General features: G+C 43.0%; 1 protein-coding gene and 1 long non-coding RNA gene across 5 annotated transcripts in view; one reads left to right on the forward strand and one right to left on the reverse strand.

Moving 5' to 3' along the window:
• Nucleotides 1–12,981, reverse strand: part of Mdr49 (Multi drug resistance 49) — a 142,588-nt gene extending 129,607 nt beyond the window's left edge. For all 3 annotated transcript variants that reach the window (XM_076368305.1, XM_076368307.1, XM_076368303.1), the window contains exon 1: nt 12,382–12,981. The gene's annotated coding sequence lies outside the window, so the exon portion shown is untranslated. The remainder of the gene's footprint in view (nt 1–12,381) is intronic.
• Nucleotides 1–18,805, forward strand: part of LOC116430081 (uncharacterized) — a 125,498-nt gene that overhangs the window by 51,809 nt on the left and 54,884 nt on the right. The gene's annotated exons all lie outside the window — the stretch shown is intronic.

Genomic DNA, 18,805 nt, shown 5'->3' on the forward strand with positions numbered 1-18,805 from the left:
AACTTAAAGATAAACTTTGAAGTTTGGAACTCTGGTTGTTCCGTGTTTCTAAGTTTCAGTGAATCGCAAGTTTATTAGGATACCTCTAAACAATCTCTATTCTAACGGCGAATTACTAAGGACGAATAATTGCGACGATTGAGGAAAGATAAGCTTCGAAGTTTGGAACTCTGGTTGTTCCATATTTCTAAGTTTCAGTAAATCGCAAGTTTATTAGGACACCTCTAAACAGTTTCTATTCTCAGTTTCTGAATTGAGTATTTCATTTCTGGTGACATCACAGTCTCTAACAGTCCCTGTTCTCCATTTCTATATTGAAAACTTAATTCCTGATGACATCGAATCACTAAGGACGTTTCAATTGCGATCGAGGAAACTCAAAAATAAGACTGAACTTTGCAACTCTGGTTGTCCCATGTTTCCAATAATCACCGATCAACTGACAAACCTCATTCGAATCTCAGCAATTCTGCCGAACAATCGAGTTCGCGAAGAGGCTCGTCCGGCAGAAGGTTGCTTGCAGGTAACTGAAATTCGTAGTGTACCCGCGAACAACTGAGCACACATTGGCGAAGAGGAATCCCATTAACACACTTCCGTGTCGATGGTCCCGAGGCAGCCGTGCAAAGTGTTCCAACCTCGGCCGGCGAGGCGTTAATAAAAATCGACAACGTCGTGCGTTTCGCGCTTCGTAATCCGGCGTGATGTCAACGGGAGTTCACGGGTCGCGCCGCGCTCGACTCCTTCCCCGGAAGAAAGTGGCCGTCGCGTGAAAGGCGTTCCATTGTTATAAAAACCGGGCGAGCGTCGGGGAAGATCGCGATCCACGGTTCGTGTAAATAAAAGTTATCAGCAGTCTATGAATTCCGAGCGCGGCATAACACGTGCAGGAGTTCCGAACGCAATAAAACGAGGGGAGCATAAAGCACCGTTACCATTCCGTTTTATGCCCGATAAAACCAAAAGTGGCGGAAAACAAAATTCCGTTTTATTGTAAACCGTAAACTCCTCCGTAGAAATATGTATTCGCATTAATTCCGGCGATCTACTATCTATGAACGAGGCGAGCTCGCATTCCCGCTCGGACGAGACGCTCCGACGAGATTTCTATTATCACCTCGACGTTGATTACTGTACGATTAACCGTACGCTACCGTGAGACGAGGTATCTAATCAATGCCTAAACATTTTAACCCTTTGCGGTCGAATACCGTAATGAGACTTTCGGCTTTGATAAACATTCGAGAGCTGGGAATCGAGCGAATTATTTGAATGACGAGAGTGATGTGTTTTTTTTATAGTATTTGATACTATTGGACAAAACGGTTCCTGGTTTCTTCATTTTGAAATTATTAAGATGACAGATGCTTCTCTGAGGAGTTATTAAGGAAATTGATTTAGCGATGCGAGAAATTCCGAAAGTTTAACGAATCCTCGTCCGTAGAGGGTTAATTTAACACTAGAACTACCGAGCATTTAATACGATTGATATGTAATCTCTATAAAAGTTGTGACAGTAGATATTCGTCATAGTACTCAAGTGAAACTATTTATTTCCAAAGTCATTTCAAATATTCAATGCTTCTAAGGTATTAATCAAAACAAACAAATCAAAACCAGTCATTTTGACGGTTCGGTAGTTCTAGTGTTAAACTTGTTTCACTACACCATCATCCAAGATTGTTACTATTCAACGATTTAGACGTAGAACTCGGGCAATCGGATAAAATAGAGCTATCCTTCGCTTTCGAATGAAATCGACCCACTTCTGGAAAACGAACTTCGTTAACAAGTGTGTCAGACATACCCAAACAAGGATGAACACGTGTAACGCGAGTGAGCTGTCATAGAAAGAAACTCGAATAAGTTTATAAAAAGATTCCAAGTGCATTTCCATACTTCTTTAACCCTTTGCTCGGAAGTTCTTGGAAATATTTCAACATTTTCTGATGAGATGAAGACGATAACACGTATACTGGAGGACAGCCATTTTGTCAATATCTCTCAAATTGATGCATTATACGGAGTACAATATCAAACATCAAACTTTACAGTTTCACTATAAGAAATCAAGTAATGAGTCATCTCTCGAGTGAAAGGTTTAATATCATTTCTTTTCTACGAAATATCGAAGTTGTCAGTGTTTCTCACGATAATCCAGCATGACAAAGGTAAAGTTGGTTGTACAAAATATCGTCTTAATCTCATCAGGAAATGTTGAAATATTTCTAGCGAAAAACTTCGGAGTGCAAAGGGTTAATAACTGCGAAACAAACGAATCGAGGCCAGTCATTTTGACTGGTACGGTAGTCCTGGTGTTAACGGAGAAGTTTCCGAAAGGTATCAATCCCTAAAGGCAGTCGCAGCCGTTCAATGTATCAATCATCGCAGTTCGGAAGAGTCGCGAGAGCAGTTTTCGACGCGTCGCGATCCGCATTCAAATGAAACGCCTCGGGAACGAGATCTCGGAACTTTCCGATGGCCCCGGCACGTGAACAAGGTCTGAACCGACGTTTCTCTCTCTCTCTCTCTCCTCTTCTCTCTCTCTCCTCTTCTCTCTCGTTTCCACGCGTCCGCCGAGTACAGACAGACATTTGCTTTTCGGTCGATCAAAAACAGCCCTCGCGTGCGCGTGAAACAGCTCGTACGTATAACGTGTAACATCGTTTCGTTGATACAGAGCACCATGGAACTGTATACGGGGTGCTCGAGAAGGACCTACCAATTTATTTTTGAAAAATACTTTCTCGAAGATATAATAATTCTTAGAAAACTTGGCGATGATTTTCAGTGAGATCAATTTATATCACTGTACGTGAAATAGTCAAATGTGTCATTGTCATTTGATAAATTTAAATGTAATTTAAACGTAATAAGTTCTAATGAAATTTAGTAACAACCAGTGACTCTTTAGGAAAGAGGTGACTCTGTCACAACTTGATTTCATAAGGGAAACTATAAAATTTGATATTTAATATTACGCTACGTATTATGCCTCAATTTGAGAAATATTGAAAGAAAACAGCTTTGTTCCTCGATGTATGATTTCTCTTCGAGCTATTTCACAAAATATCGTCTTTCTCGTCGAATGTTCAAATATTTCTAGTGAAAAACTGCCGAGTAAGGGTTAACCCTTAGCACAAGTTGTTTTGTAATCTATCAGCAACTGTAACGAATTTTTATAACATTTCTTCGATCTTTTATTTTCCTTGTTAGCACAAAATTTGGATGCGTGGAAAATTAAATAATTTTAGATAACATATTTAATATTACAACTAGTGCAATATTGGAGCACTGAGTTCAAAGGATTAAATCATGTGATAGGTATCGAAGCTACGTAAATATCAATATAAAATCAAAATTTCTCATTCCCGATAATATATGAATCTTCAGAATCAGCTCGTCGCTTGAATTTCAGAACACCGAATCGATTGTCCACAAGTTCCTCGCGCGTTTCAGGAGTTATTCGCAAATAAAACGTTCGCTCGATTATTGAACACTGTGTAGAAAGCGTGTTCCCATGCGGTACACGTTCCCGATGGTCCGCGGGATAGACGGGAACGGGTTCGCGAGGAAAATATGCGGCCATTCATCCGCCGGGAATGACAATGAACAGATAAATGACGTCCACGTGTCCCGACGTGGACGAGAAAAAGGCGATCGGATTCGTTTACCTCCGGGGAACGGTGCGTTCGCGATAACTCGCGGCGCTCCTCGTGAGTTCTCTATGTGCACACGGTGTCCCAGAAACGATTCCTCCTGCGAGATGTTGAATCTTTCATGCTCGCTCCGCTTCGAGATTACACGACAGAATTTTCATTTTTGTTTCCCGCCCGTGGCTCTGATATAAACGTTCTGACCTGGGACGGACTCCCTGGAAAGGGACTGCTCGTTTTAGAGCGCGATGTTCCCCGAACGTACAGTCGCTTCAGAAAGTCTTCGAAAATACAGTTGGTTGTTCTATCAAAATTCAGCGAATAGAATAGAATGTCTTGAAAGAAAAAACTTCATCCTACTGTACCGAAGCGTTTATTAACACGTTAAGCGCCATGTCAGTCACTGGCGACTGACGCTTCTGAATGACTAAAAAACAGTCGTAACGTACAAGACAACCGATGTGAAATAAAAATGTTTAATAAGGCAACTTGATAATAGTGTAATTGAATTTTCAAAAATGTTGTCCATATCTTGATAGTAAACGTTGAATATATCTAGTCATGTTTAAAATTAAAATCAATCTATGAGAGCTTTCTGACCTAGAAAAAACGACTAAATCCTTGAATAGAATCCATGAAAAGAATATTCATCCCATTAAGATTGACAAAAATCAGAAAATACACAAATCGACTTAATCGCCTTGCTGATTGATAAATCTGATGATCAATTCTTCTTTCCATCCCACTGTCCTCTAGAGTACTACGAGCCCTATTTTAACACAGACGTGTTATTACGCACAAGTTCCTCGAACCGTATCACCACAATTTCGTAATAATGGACGCGAAGCAGCTGGGAACGGTGTTCCAGATCATGGGGCGACACTCAAAAATAGAGGAAGCATCGAAACAGGTCAGTCCGAGGCTGTTGACATTGAGATAGGTTTGGGGATCTGAAAATATCCTTCGCGATGCATTCCGTCCGCTTCGGGACACCAACCGCGATGCAACTGCTCCTCGAATTTAACCCTTAGCAGTCCTGTGTCGAGTCAGACTCGACGTTCTATTTTATTGCAACCTCTACCTGTTTCAACGATTTTTTCTATATTTATTTGTAGTATCAATTGTACCATTTAAAGGTAACATTTCAATGATTCCCAAATATTCTGGAATAAATAAATAGAGCGTCGTATTAGGCTGTCATCGAATGAGCTAAGACGGCAAAGGGTTAAGTTTCCTCAATCGTCGCAATTATTCGTCCTTAGTAATTAGCCGTTAGAAATGAAATCTTCAATTCAGAAACTGAGAATAGAGACTGAAGTAGAGACCGCAAAGGATTAACGTTCATCCGCCGGTCGAGCGCACGAATGTTTACGATTGAGAGACACTGTATCGGGAATATGCAATCGGCTGATGACCTGACGTCACGCTGACTAGGCCTTGAGGAAAGCGTTATGCAGCCAGGAGTCTACCTGGAGTGGGACGAAACGATAATTTGTTCTGGTAACCGGTGTACGTCGAGTTTCTGCGCGCGGAGATTTATTGCTGTCTTCGCGGTAAAATTGATGCAACATTGATTCCGATGAATTGAAACGATCCGTTTGTAAACATCAAGAATTCAAGTCGCGGTAAGAATTCAAGTTTAGGAGCTTCTCTTTGATCAAATTGCACGAGTTTCAGTAATCTATTGAAGACTAGTGTGTACTCGGTGAATTCTTTGCTACTGAAACCGTGTGTCTATCTGTGTTTGCCACTTGAATCTTTTAACCACCTGTATTAGCTACTTCAATCTTGTAGCTATGTATATTAGCTGCTTCAATCTTGGGAACTACATTAGCTACTTCGATCTTCTAACTATCCGTATCTGCTAGCTTAACCTCACAACTGTTACTATCCGCAGCTTTAACTCTTTGCGGACGGAGATTCTATAAAATATACGAAACCTTCAGCAGATGAAGTTGAATTACCTATCAATTGCTTAATTAAAACTAGATTTACGGAACTCGTCAATCTGACGGATACTGAATTTTTCAAACCTTATTTATTAACAATTTTCGTTTGAAGCTAGAATTTTCGCGATTTAAATTATAAATCTAGTGTTAATATACAAAAAAGGAGACTACGTACTGATCTCTTGCTGTTCAAGTAATCATTCGTCAAACGTGAAATTTTCATCTCGCGGAAATGTCGACATTCGTCCGCAAAGGGTTAAATTAATTTCATAAAGCGCGCCTACATCTCCGACCTTTTCCGATTGCCAGAGTTCACGGATACCAGAGGAATCACAGTGTGCTCCTCCGAGCGGTAACCGATGCTTCGGAACCGACTGAAAAGCCCGTTATAAAATATGGCGGGTTTAAGATAATGGTATACCGTTCGGCCGGTAGATTTCGAGGACAGCGTAACTTGCAACCACCTTTGTACCCCGCTATCAAGCTGACGTAAGATTTGTATGAATCGAGATAAGGGGTTTCCGAAGGTAACGCCTCCTGTATCGCGACCATCGAAGAAACTCGCTCGCTCTTGATCGCGCTGAGGACGTCGCGTGATTCACAATCGAGGCATTTTCCTCGCGAAGGACGTTCTCTCGCGTGAACGTCACGTTTACGAAGCACATGCTTCACTCGAACTCTGTACTTCAAACTGGCGATACTGAATATAGATCGCGAGTGTTACCGGCGATCGACGCTTGACTCGGTAATTCAGTAAAATCGAATTTATCGTCGATTGAAATTATCGATAATAGTTCGGTTGAATAATTATAATTACTGATAATTCTAATGATTAAGATTAAAGGCCAGAGTTGTTTCATTAAATTACTGTTCATTCGTGAATTATACATTCTGCTATTGTCTATCATCTATCGATATAATCAGAAATGAAGTTTCTAATTAATCTAGTGTAAGAAGAACGCAGTTCTGTTTTCGAAAATCCTAGCTGAATATCCCCGAGGCCTCGGTTCAGATTATCATCTGCGAAAACATCGCTGAACGAGGCTCGCGCGAGAAAATCCTCGCGCTGAATAACTCGGCAAACAATGCGAATCATCCATTACGCGGTGTGAATTTCATTTGAAAACACGCACGTTCGTGTTTTCAATTCCGCGGCGTTCCCGATCTCGAGGCCCCCGCTCGCTGCTCGCTGGACTCCGGTATTTTCGAAACATCCGTCGAAAATTCGATCGTGTCAGCGTCTGAAAGCATCGCAGTCCGTCGATTCACGGCTGAGGGACGTTCGAACGCTGGCGAAATCGGTTAACTCCAATTTCGAAATGTTTTCAGGTTTCATCGGTAAAGCGTCTCATTGGCTTTCGAATTTTTCCTTATTATTCAGCTCGATACCATCGAACAAAGATTCTTTTAGCTGTACGAAACTTGCAATAATAATAAATTACTTCAAGAATATACTATTTGATGCATTTTATATATTCGTTAGATTAAAGCTACACTGTTGCAGTAATTAAGTAAAATACATTCTACAATTTTTTGGTTGTCTACTTAAGGGGAAATTTTTTAAACTGATCTATAGCTGTGTATTTTTCTACATTTTATTTTACGGAGTCAACCGATTTGACTCATCTTTTATTTTGCATTCGAATTGCATTGTAAAACGGAAACGCGCGTCGTAAATGGCGGACTCGGCTCCGTCCCGTAGACTCGAACACGCGGCGAACGTTTTTTGTCGCATGCATCGCGCATCGCTTTTAGTCACATGCGTTGGGCGTCGGTTTTTGCTGCTCGCGCGTATTTCTTTGCGGCGTACGTCAGTGCTGGTAGATATAAATACCTTCGTTTGTAGTACTTTTGCACGGGACACAAAGAAATATTATCATTCCACGTTTAATGCGAACTTCAGCGGAGCGAGCTTCGCGTTCGGCTGACCGAGACAATGATCTAGAATCGAATGGAAGAAATACATGAATCAAAACAAAACGTAAAAGTTACATCAATAGACTCATACTATAGAAAACAGTAAAGATATCAATAAATAAGAAGAATATTCTAAAATATCGTTTAATGTTGAAAAATATCAAACAATGAACGTTGACGCTCACTTTAAAATCAGCGATGGACAATGAAAGCAATTTTGTTAATTACTTGATTCCTATGCAGTTCAATGAAGATTTCATACTTTTAGAATAAAACTATTACATTTGTTCATTTATACTAAGAATATAACATTGCCATCATTTGCATCTATCCACGAACACTGAACAGCCACAGACATCTACGTCGACGTATTTACTAAACTTTCAAAAACAGTTAAAATTGCAACTCCTATCCCCAGAGGGAAAAACTAGCAAAAAACCTCTACTGAAATTTTTCGACAGCGATGTACACAGCACGTTCGTTCCTCTACGCTCGCTGTCGAAACTCGAGGCCGCTCGGAGCGCGGGAAATTCGAAACGGAAGCTCGTTCGACGCTCGTTCCAGCGACGCGGAAGCGGAAAATCGATAGTTCTAGCGTTGTAGGGCCGGGGTTCGCGTGCAATAAGGCATCCTTGGGTCGAAACTCGGCTCGTGACACCCGGTGTTACCTGGCCCGGCAGGTCAAAGCCGACCCAGCCGAACGGGGGCGCAGGAAACAGCCGGTTGCGGCGATCGCCCGCGCGCGGCCGACACACGCGCAGCCAGTTTTACCTGGTCCGACTGGTTTTGTGTTCGGCCCCATCCGAAATTTAAATTCCACGGAAACGCCTAAACGCCGGCTGGCTGCGTAAACATCGAGAGGACGCGACGGGCCGATCCTCAATGACGGGACAGGAGTTTCCTATTGAACCCGATGCCGTTTCCAGGCCACCGATTTTTTCTGTGCGGAATGTTTTCCGAAAGGAAATTCCTGCGATATCAGAGAAAAGTAAGGAACAGGATATTTTCGGTGAATGATAAGACAAGAGTTTGCTATGGAACCTGAGCCGTTTCTAGGCTGCCGATTTTCTATGCAGAATGTTTTCCGAAAGGAAATCCCTGCGATATCAGAGAAAAATAAGGAACTGAGGATATTTTCGGTTGATGAAGGAAATTCGGTGAATGTTGCCAGTTAGCGATGCAATATAGGTTTGTGGGAATGCAGCCATTGTTTTCGAGTAACAGAGAAAGTTCTTGCTTGAGAGATGAAGAATATAAGACAAGAGTTTGCTATGGAACCTGAGCCGTTTCTGTGCAGAATGTTTTCCGAAAGGAAATTCCTGCGATATCAGAGAAAAATGAGGAACAGGATATTTTCGGTGAATATCGCGAGTTAGCGATGCAATATAGGTTTGTGGGAATGCAGCCATTGTTTTCAAGTAACAGGGAAAGTTCTTCTGAAGAAGGACACTAAAATGTCACGCCTGTATTCCTTTGAAACGATACAACGAACAATCTTCTCGCTAACCGCTCTCTCGCATCTGGTCTTATTGCTGCTCGTAGTTTAAGCCCTTCTTACACTGGATACTTCAAACTTCTGCTTGTTACTTCGGTAACGGTGTCACATAATTGCTGACTTGGACAAGAGTTTTCACTAGTGTAGATTACAGTCGACCATACGTTACTCATTTTTTAGTTAGAACACTGTACAATACAATATGATTCATTGGAAATGCGGATGTGGATGTTGATAATGGAATATTCCGCGAAATAAGTTGACTCAGGATACTATTCCAGTCAAAGAAATGAAATTCATTTGTAAATCATATGTTCCTTTCAAACCGTCGCTATCTTGTCCTCGCGTCTCGAATTAGCATTTACACTTGATTCGATTTCATAGTTATAAACGAAGCATATTTATAAAATCGCGTCATGATTCTCCGCGAGCATGCAAAGTTCCCCCGAGCGTAATGTTTAGCACTACGAAAAGTAAACTGCGACCCGGAAACTAGTATCGCGGCGCTGATTGTGTCTCGATGGCAGACCGCGGCCGTTATCGGAGACTGCATTCACACGTATGCGTCACTGGTAAATGTGTCATTGTTACAGGCCGCGACTACTAAAAGTTTTTAACACTCGGCCGCGTCATGTGGGTCATTGATGACCTATACCACACGTTGAAAATAATTCATCGGACGACCTTACGCTGTATACGGTGATCAGAAGGAAATTACACCGTTCTCGCTTGTTTCTCTATTTAAATTATCGTCTGATTATTCGATTCGAATTCGCTTTATCGACTTATGAAAACTGTCTTGTTATTGTTGTTGTTTCGCGGTTAATTTACATTTAACGAAGGATATGCTAGCTATCCGTAGAACAGGTTTCCAATTTTGTGTTTCAAGTTCAAGGTCCCCAGTAGAACACGTAACGTTTCGTGTGCGTGACAATTTTCTAGAATTAAATGGCCACCCGGTGAATGCGTTGAGCAACGCAGCCGTTACTGATATTCGTATCAATATTAATTAGCTTTTAAGTAACTGCAGAAGCTCCCCTTATATAATACTAGCAGCATTGTATCACGGTTCGTTTTCGACTGGCAATCTTTGTTTTAAACAATAATAATAAAGTAATACAGGTATCGTTGTTTAAAAATATTTCATCGTTTCCTCGGCGGATAACGAGCATGTCAGTTTTAACGAAGATAAAAACGATAAAATGGTAATTATAACTGTTGCTCGGCCGGTTCCTCGAAATTTTCGAGCGAAAAAACAGATTAGTAACAATTTCCTCTGGCCGTTCGCGGGCATAAAGGAGTTTCTGGATAAATGGGGGGACAATTAAGTTAAATAAGCGGCACGGCCACACCGGGACGAAGCGAAATGCATAGTTAACTTGAATATTATATAAACGAGCCAGAAAACGTACTGCTCCGAAAACACGGGCGGACCGTTTCCCTCGGAGTCTACACGTGGAAACACGGCTTAACCTGAAACCTCCGGTGTAAGCACCCAGCGTGTACACAGTTCTACCATGCCCAAACACGGCTGAATGTACATACACGCCATACTCAATTTACAAGTTCTCTGTAAATTGTTCTCTATCGTGCCTCCACTTCTACTCGCCCGGCGAGTGTTGTCGGACCATACGTCGCGTATTTTCGAAGAGTTTCGTAGAATCTACGAGATCGTTTCGTTCTTCCAATGTCGCTTATCGATGTATTACAAATAAACAAACCATTCTGTGATGGTGACTACAACAATTTTTAAAGGAAATAGTTGGAAGTGTTGGAGATATGATAAAAATTGATAGAAGGATTTAGAGTATCTGAAGCTCTAGAAATTTCTCGAGATTCCTCGAATTTTCAGAATACAGTAGTCTTAAGTGTTTCCATTAGAAAACAGAGCAATTATCCAAATGAACTATTATTCAAAGTCTCTAAGTGCTCCAAAAATGTTCTGTTGAAATTTCTCGAATATTGGAATATTTCAACCTCGATGTGTATTTTCATCGAAAAACTGCCTGACGCTCTAGAGTATCTGAAGCTCCAAAACTTTCTCTTGACATTCCTCGAATTTTCAGAATACAGTGGTCTTAAGCTGTGTTTTCATTAGAAAACAGCAATTATTCAAAGTATCTAAAAGTGCTCCAAAAATGTTCTGTTGAAATTTCTCGAGTATTGGGATATTTCAACCTCAACATATATTTCCTTGGAAAAATTGCCTGACGCTCTAAAGTATCTATTAGTCGAGCGAAGTATCGCGTAAGTAGGCTTCTGTTATTGCAATTATCGGTCACCGAAGAGGTACCAGCTATCGGAGGTCCACGAAAAACAAGAAAAAAGCAGCCGACGGCCAGCTCGGGAGACGTTTGCTATCTCTAGGTTGAAGACACGCCGCAAAGGTCAACAATCAACCGATCGATGGTCGGCAACGACGAACTGATTCCTGGCTAGCGGTCGCGATAAAACTCGCGAGGCCGTGGACGCCGACGCGCGGTGCGCTGTCTGTGACTAAAATAGAAGAGGAACTTCTCTGGCAGCGATGGACCTCGCGTTTGGAACAGTTGTACCGAGACAAAGCTTTGTAAACAAAGAGGCGTGCCTCGATCGTGTTCGGACACGTTGTTTGCGACTTGACGGAAATGTCAGCTGAAGTTCGACTTCTAACGAAGACGGCCAGCTTCGCAACAGAATTATTTACATTTCCAAGGGAACATCCCGATCAATGTAAACACTCCTTCGATATTGCTCCGCTTGTCTCGAAGATAATCATTCGAGCCCACCATTTAAATTCAAGGAATAATGTCTTCCTCCGAATAAATGGCGACAGGATAGCTACCCTCCGCTCGTGTCTATTAATATAACAAGAAACCATCAAACTATCTACATCAGTACATCTCGAACAGAAATCTGCGAAGCCGAAGATCAGCCAACAAAGCTATCACCATAAACCAAAAGACCCAAAACAAAAACGCTTCCACATACCAGCTGAACCAGCGAAACGGCTGCAAAACATACACAGGGGTCGGACAAAATAATGGAAACAGCTCGTGCGTTCAACAAACATTTTATTGATATCTCAGGTCCACCAGCCGAACATTCCTCCAGATCACCGTACAACTTCAGAAGAACCGATCGAGACGCGATACCTGCGCGCAGCTCTCGTTCCCGAAGCAACCCGCGAACCGGCGACTTTCGTCGAACGTTCTCATTATTTCGTTCAACCCCTGTACAGAACTCCCCGGAGAAACGGCGAGACAAGATCGTCGTCCGTTGCCTCGCGGTGCGACGCTGCGATCGCCGTGGTCGGAACAAAGGAGATCGTGCCGGGGTTGGTGATCGCGTCCCTTGTTCCCCGGCTGGATCGCGATCGATTTACCTTTGGGTCGATTTCCAGCGGCTCGCCGGCGATTGATCGTCGATGGCTCCGGTCGCGAGAGAACTCGCCGTAGAATCGATCCTCCTCTCCTCGCTCGGCGTTCTCGTCCGCGTGTGCAGGTGCGCTGCGTGTCTCCGCAGGATCCCCAGGTGTCACCGGCGCAAAAGCAGCACGGTTATACCGAACGACGTTCGACACGTTGCGGACAGAAGGCCGTTTTACACTGACCCCCTGCCACTGGAACTTCTACGTATAACCATCGTCTACGTCCTGCCACGGTTGCCATGTTGCGTGGCTCGGTTCTCTCTTTGTGTACGTAGAGCCCGTCTACGTGCCTGCGGCTGTGTGCACGCCCGCCGGCGTGCATGTGTCCGTGCGTCGGCGGCTGTACGCACGCCTCCCCGTGTCGATGTGTGCCGGCGGACCGCGTGTAAGTACTGTAGCCTGGCGAGCCGGTACGTTCGGCTTCGTGATTGTCGGACTCCGATCCACGGGATACCGTGCACGCTCTCGTGAACGTGTACCCCGTGACGAACAAACGCGAAAACGTCTCGGGGCTCGCCGGAAGGTCAACTGTACGCAGGTAGGAATCGAACGGATGCAACGAATGGAATGTGCTCGCTTGATTTGCTGGCTGGATTCCTGCTGATAAGGATTTAAAGATGCCAGTTGAACTTATGATACATGATAAGGATGCGGAGGATTATTTTGGAGCTAGGAAGAAGGTAATTGTAGGTGGGTGTCTAGAAATCGAGAGGATACCGTGTGTTTTTAGACTGATTCTCTAGGCGGATTCGTGCCGATAAGGATTTAAAGATGATAGTTGAACTTGTAAGACGTGATAAGGATGCGGAGGATTCTTTTGGAGCTGGTAAGAAGGTAATTGTAGGTGAACATGTAGAAATCGAGAGGATACTGTGTATTTTTTGATTGATTTTCTAAGTGGATTCGCACTGATAAGGATTTAAAGATGCCAGTTGAACTTGTAATATGTGATAAGGATGCGGGGGATTGTTTCGGAGCGAGTAAGAAGGTAACTGTAGGCGAGTATGTAGAAATCGAGAAGTGAATGGGAGCTTTTGATTGATTTAGTAGCTGGATTCGTGACGATTGCGAATTGGTAATAGGTTTATCTGGTAGTTTGAGTTCTTCGAGACCATTAATCTTTTCTCGAAGGTGATTTCTCATTAAGGCTTTGACTGTCACGTGACTCGAGTAACCTTATTTTCCTGGTAACGAACCGAATTTTGTTGGATATATGGGATATAAGAAAGATAGAGCAAATCTGTTTCGACATAGTGTTCACTTGACAGTCAAAGTGTCGATTAAGGGTATTAGAATAGGATACAAGAGTCGTTTATAATTATCGTAACCACGAAGAATGCATCGATTGGAGCTAATCGATAAGTGACTATTCTCTTATTTCCATGATTACGTAATTAATCTAAATTATCGCCCGATCGATCGAATTAACGGGGGGATCGAATTACCCGGGATTGGTACCTGAGAAAATAATCTGTCGAGCGGCTAATAAATGCGATTCGATCGTGCGATCCGTCCCCGATAAAATCGCGCAGCGAGACAGTATGGCGCAATCGTTTCCCGAAGGCACGCCGCGAACGGTACCAGGAAAAAAGATGGCGGCGGCCCGTCGAAAAGCGGCGCGGCGCGGCGTGGCGCGCCACGCGATAAACGGCGAATTCAATTCGGCTGTTTACGGACTTCATTCGCGTCCAATTAGATAACTGTCGGTTGACGTCACCAGATTACATTCCGACCGAAAAGAAGAGAGAAAAAAGCGATGGTTGCGCTCGCGATTAGGATGATTTATAGAGAATCATCGGAGCGCTCGCGGAAAAACACGACGCCGTCACGATTTTCGTGAGATCCTCGTAATCACTTTAGAATGATTAAGTGAACGCGTGTGACGAGATTACGTTCCGCATGCAAACCGGTTTCCGGATCGCTTTACGACGGACGCGAGGATGACACATTTTTTTAGTACACTTATCGTCGGTCCAATTAAACTGTTTTGCTTTTGCTCCATTATTATGGACCGACGCCAAGAAGATCACGTTGGATCGAAACGAGATACCAGTTATTCATCATTTCTTGTTTCTTGCTTAAAGAGAAATTTGAAAATTCACGTTTTATTGTTAACACTTAGGTACTTCTGTCTTTTTATTGTCAAACAGAAGATCATCCAAATCCCCTGGATCTATTATCCAGTTTTCTTATATTAACCAGTTAAGTGTGGAATTTAGTTTGAAGAATCTCTCATTGTGCGCAATAAAATCAAATAACGAAGTATATACTCGTTAAATGCAGGCCAAATGCACTTAAAGTATATCGTAACGAAAAACTAAAGCGAAACGAAGAATTACATGTTTGTCTCAGAAAACAAGTAATCCATCGTTGAAAAAGTTAGCACCATTCAGTATTAGGATGACGTGTATACTCGTCAAACACAGTTAACTGGTTAAAATATTTAAATCTTCAATCTTAAAGCGCCGAAAGGGAAGAAACGAGTCGTGAAGGTCAAGAAGGGAACGATTATACAATAATGTGCAATAAAGTAATCGTAGCAAACGTAACGCTTCGTAAAAGTGATAAGATATCCACGGAACAGTCACTATAAATACTTCGAATGACGATGAAACAATTATTCCATTGAATCCGTATTCCAGTAACTATTCCGTTCCCGATTGTACAATTCGTGCGAAACCTCTTAGAGAGCTTCTTTAAACACCGCCTCGAACAAAGGCACAACAAATACTCGAAACTATTGACAGAGGCTCCATGACCGTGTCAGCCGCATTATCGGCGATCGCTGCAAGGCACACTTACATAAAATTCCCATACAGCTCCGGCGATCGGTTACATAAACACCGGCAAGCGATTCCATCGCAGAAAAAGAACGCTCCCACCGGTACACGACGCGCATCGCTGGGCCATTTGACCTGGACTGAAAGGTCAAATCTTATTTTCGGGTGAAATGAATAACAATCTTGTCCCTATCTTCTTGAATAATCAAAGGAACTGTAACAATGAGTAATAAACTGTAACGTATGAGTAGAAAGAAGTATCAGCTTTTACAAGAGACATTGTAGCTACTGAATCTTCTAGTATATTCTTAAAATCAGTGTAAAGTAATACTTCAGTAAATACTAAAGCTAATTTACTAAAAACTTAACTATACAAAGTCATCTTCTAAGTAATGTAGAAAATTGATACGTTATTTTCTAACCATCGACGTATCGACTATTCTTGTGCATTTTCCTCAATCCTTCCACTAATTCTTTAATGCCATTTTCGAAGTCCTGTGATTTTCCATTAAGGAACTCATACGAATCATTACGTATAGACTGACCTAATAAATGCTTTCGTGATTTCAAGTTTCATATTCCACTTCTCTTGAGATTTTCTAGCTTCTGCCTAAATCAGTGTTTAGTGTCTTTCTAGTTAAATCAGAATAGAAAAAATATGATATTAAATCATTTGATCGAATTGCATTACTACTCCACGTTCATCTAGCTGAATGTCACTGCATTATGTAGCATTATTTACAATATAGAAATGTTCTCATATAATCATCGTTTCATTGAGTGAACTATAGCAATTCGATTTGGTCGGGAATCACCGGTGACCACGGCATTCAGCGCGTTAATACCTGCAAACATTTCTTTCCACAATGCACGCGACCTTTTCATAAACAGCAACATTCACTGGGAACGTTGCGAGGTCCGTCGCCGCCAGAAAAGCTCGTTGAATTCGAACCGGGCCGTATCGTCGGATCGCTCGCGCGCGAAATCCGGGTGTTACAACCGACCGCGAATTTTCGCTCAACAAGCCGCCGGCCGCGATACAGTTCGTAATTAAATGTAAAGCCCCGTGTATTTCACCGCGTTACAGGCGGGGCCGTTGTACGCGCCGCCGTTGCGACAACGGGAAGAAAAAAAGCCGGGAATTCCGCCCACGCGCCAGCAGATTGTGGATAACACGCGTGAAAAAGGGCTCGCCGGTCGGACAACGGAGGACAAAGGGAATGAATAATGAAAAAGGAACAACGGAAGGGAAATCGTTAACCGCTTAACGGTCATGCCGGCGACCCTGGTTGACTTTATTAACCCCTTGCCCTACGAAGTGTTTCTTAACCCCTTGGCGTACTACCTTCACCACTAAGCTCAAGTACCATTTTACTATCAATTTGGAAGAAATGCAAAATTGTCCATTCTACTTCAAGTGGAAACTTTGTTTGAAGATATTACAATGATAATAGCAAAATAGTTGTTTTGATCCGACGATGCACTTCGTCATTAAGAATTTAGTGAGAATAGAAGAGATTTTTGAACAAATGTCTACGTTTACTATGAAGTATGATAATTAATAATATAAGTCTATTACAACTCATTTGTATATGTAACGATTTATCTAATGAACAGCCCATATTAAGTAATTACAAATAGTTCCAAAAGGATTCCACAAAAGCTGTCACGCTGATTCCCCAAAATCGCCAGACCCTATAGAAAATGATAATCCCGAGAACCGTTAACCTATGAACGGAGAATAACGCGCCCCAGCAGATCATTGAATCGAGAACAGATCGTTTAATCGGGAACACATGATTTAACGAGAAATCAGCCGGCGAAGGCGCTCAGACGACCGCCATAAATTTCTGGTCGACCGAGGGCTGGTAGGGTATTTCGAGAGTTATTTCGAGATAACGATATCGGGCGGGCTGCTAAAAATAATGATCCGAGACCGCGTAACTCGCCGCTTAGAACTCCCTGGCGTAAATTATTTCGCGAGCCGGAGTCGGCCGCTGGAGGAAAGCGGTTTATTCGGTCGATCCTATCGGCGGCGAAAGCCGCTTCCGTCGGCCGAAAAGAAAACCCGTCGGCGGACCGGGTGATTTAGTATGTCGGAATTCCATTCTGCCGGCAATTTACGGGAAATCAAGTTAAACGCGGTCCCCATTCGCGGACCGGCCGTTCCGCGTGATAAATGGCACGCGTATCCCGGACGGGCCGCGCGCCGGGGTCTTAACTTTTCGCGGGGATCACGGCCGGCTTTGATCCGTTACCCGTTTCCCGTCGCGGAATTAACGCGGGCCAACCTGGCCAGGAAATGAGAATCATGACGCCGCTGACACCGGGGAAAAAACTGTTCAAAACGGCTCCCTTTCGTTTCCATTCTCGTTTATTAGCTTCCCTGGATCGCATATTTCCCGGTTTTTGCGCTTTCTTTGGAAGACCGATACGCCATTGAAACGCGTAAGCCTGTTATTTAAATAGAGACTCGTGTAATTAACTCTGTACTATTTACTTTCGTTGCTAAGCTCGTGTAACATTTCACTATCGACAATCTGGAAGAAATACAACAAAATTTTCCATTCCACTTCAAGAGATTAATGGGAAACGCGAGTAGAACCGTGTGTTTCCTGATTCGATGATTGAAAATGGTCTGTTTCGAGCGTCCAGGGTGTAGAACGGCAACTAAGTTATGATAACTACCGTGAAACACGATCCGAGCTCCACATCCGGCACTCTTTATTCAAATTCCCCGTGTCGGGCAGTTTTTATCAACACCCATTCGTTACCGTACTAAACTCTCGCTAGTCACGAGTCGTTCCGAAAGAAACGCGACTGATATTCCGCGGGTGTGAACATGTAGAGACGGAATTTATGTTCTCCAGTCGCGTCACTTAGTTTAGCGCGTGACAGTATTCGTAGATTTGGACGCGTTCAGTTTCTCGTAGGTGAAATTGAAGTTAGAAGCGTACACTTTAACCCTTCGGTTCTTTGGAATACGTGAAACCTTCGGCAGATGAAGCTGAACTACCTATCAATCGCTTAATCGATAGGAAAAACGGAAACTACGTGATCTCTTGCTGATAATTGAATCACTTGCTCTTGACTTACAAATATTTCATCTAGACAAACGTCGACATTCGTCGAGGGTTAACGTGTAATTAATCTAGGTCAAAAGGAATCACGTTGGCCCGTTCGACATCGCGATCAGGGGTCAATAGTGGCCTTTGAACCTCCGGTGAAATGGAAGCTCGAAGTCTGCACTTCGACGGACAGGTGGTCCAGATAAAAAAGAATCGGCATATTGAAAATCGCGATCAGTCAAGGACGACCTCTCGTATCGATCGTTATTCGCGAAAAACAGCCTTTCGATCTTTGCTAAACTCTCGGTCGACAGTCGCAGTGGGATCACAGTGAGCCGCGCGAATGGCAGAAGAGTCATCGAACGAGAGGACGATTTTCAATCACCGAAATCTCGGCGTCTAGCCGAGGAAGCGCCGATCTTTCGGCGTCGCGCGGCGTAGGCGTCGCGCAAGTTGCCTAGATCTCGCGGGATCCTCCCTCCGGCGCCGGAGTAATTTGCATACGATTAATCTTGATCAGTACGACACCCT

The sequence above is a fragment of the Nomia melanderi genome, chromosome 6 (assembly GCF_051020985.1).
Source record: "Nomia melanderi isolate GNS246 chromosome 6, iyNomMela1, whole genome shotgun sequence".
Lineage (NCBI taxonomy): Eukaryota > Metazoa > Arthropoda > Insecta > Hymenoptera > Halictidae > Nomia > Nomia melanderi.